Here is a 2,109-nt window from a genome sequence, read left to right as displayed (position 1 = left end):
ACACACACACACACACCACACACACACACACACACACACACACAACACACACACACACACACACACACACAACACACACACACACACACACACACACACACACACACACACACACATGCTACCTTTTCTATTCCCTCTTCCTAATGAGACAGTGTCTAGCTCGGATAGATCAAGGTTATCGCAAATCCCTAAGAGAATGACACTAACTCCTATATAAAGGATTGTTGAGTCATGCTCTATGAACGAGAGCACGTCGCGTTTATTAATCATCGAGGATTTCGAATGACGTCGCTATACTCTACAAAACCTGAAGCCTTTGAGATTTGGGTTGCACAGAGTGAGCACGTACGTAATGCGATGTGTTGCGTATACGGTCTGAAACACACGGTGATTGGTTATGAGATCATTCGTTATGACCATTTGGTTATGTGGGCATATGGTACAGGTGGGTCGATATGGCTGAGAGTGAAAGTTGATCATCAAGACCATTGGTTATGTGATACTAGAATCACGCCACCCCAGTGAATGCTACGGAACATTATGTTATGTATCCGGTATTTTGTACCATAATATACCGGCTTTAGATGCAGTGTCTTTCAAATAAAATAATCTGCACTCGGTGCATGCGCTGTCTCTGTTCGCTTTGAAGAATTCATCAGCTTAAATTTTCGACGATCTGAGAGTTTTTAACAATGTACGAGTTTAAGCTGTCGAACGCGCATGCGCTGTGTGGCGTACGTGGTGATTAATTCCACGTAGGAATATCACCGCGCCGAATTTCATTCTCATGCGAAACAATACATACGAGAGACGAGAGAAAGCAGCACATTATATGACTGCGTAAGATCTTACCCGATTTCTATAGAGGCAAAATATTTCGCTTTACATATTATACCGTCTAACGAGGGCGTACATCTTGTACTTGAAATATAGATATATGATTGGGAAAATATGGTGAGGGGGTGGCGCGAAACGGTGAAGAAATAGAACTATACCGTGAAGTTCACGCACGTACGCACTCACGCACGCACACACTACAAGCACATCGCAATCACAATTACATGCTGTACATGCACGCACGCGCGCACGCGCGCACTCACGCACGCACACACACTACAAGCATATCGCAATCACAATCACATGCTGTACATGCACGCACGCGCGCACGCCCGCGAGCACACACACTACAAGCATATCGCAATCACAATCACACAAATGCATATGCACGCATGCATGCACACACGCACGCACGCACACATAGCATTAATAATCACAAGCACACAGATGTACATGCACGCACGCGCGCACGCACGCACGCACGCAAGCTCGCATGCACGCACACACACACGCACACACAACAAGCCCATGGCAATCACAATCACAATCACAATCACACAAATTTACACGCACGCACGCACGCACGCGCGACCTCGCCAATACTTTCTGTTCAGCGATTCATTGTACTTACTATAGCAAACGTCGGGTATGTCCCGCGTCACGGCCACGCCACGCCTGTGTGCTAATCTCATGATTTACTGCCTAATCGCTCATCGTATTATTGTTGCCTCTCCATGCTAATTTCACGCCTCCTTCGAGAGACCGGCCAATTACCTACTTGCTTCCTCTTATACACAGCGTATCGTTTTATGTTATTAGCACTCATGGATATTCATTCATTTTACGTTGCAGCCCTGTGTCGGTGCGGGTACTGATAAAATTCGCATCTACGAGTGGCCATGAGGCCTCTAAACACGATGAGATAACTACAGTGATTTTCCCGCGCAACGCACTTCCCGACGCAATTTGCATGCGCACGCCATGTTTGCTCATTTCCAGCGAGAAGTAATTATCCTTAGATTATCAGATTCGTTTTAATTAGCTCGTCTTGAATTCAGCATCCGTGCCGCAGGCTTCACGCTGTGCGACCCACTAATGGGATGGGACGGCATACTGACATTACAGTGCGACCGAATACACTTTGCGATGCCGCATGCAGCTCAGCATGCGATGCGGCATGGTAGCTTGTCTTCTGTCTCTCTCTCTCTCTCTCTCTCTCTCTCTCTCTCTCTCTCTCTCTCTCTCTCTCTCTCTCTTATTCTTTCTCTCCCC

This window comes from Priapulus caudatus, unplaced genomic scaffold (genome assembly GCF_000485595.1).
Source record: "Priapulus caudatus unplaced genomic scaffold, Priapulus_caudatus-5.0.1 Scaffold423, whole genome shotgun sequence".
Classification (NCBI taxonomy): domain Eukaryota; kingdom Metazoa; phylum Priapulida; class Priapulimorpha; order Priapulimorphida; family Priapulidae; genus Priapulus; species Priapulus caudatus.
The sequence above is the reverse complement of the archived record's forward strand: the minus strand, read 5'-3'. Positions refer to the sequence as shown.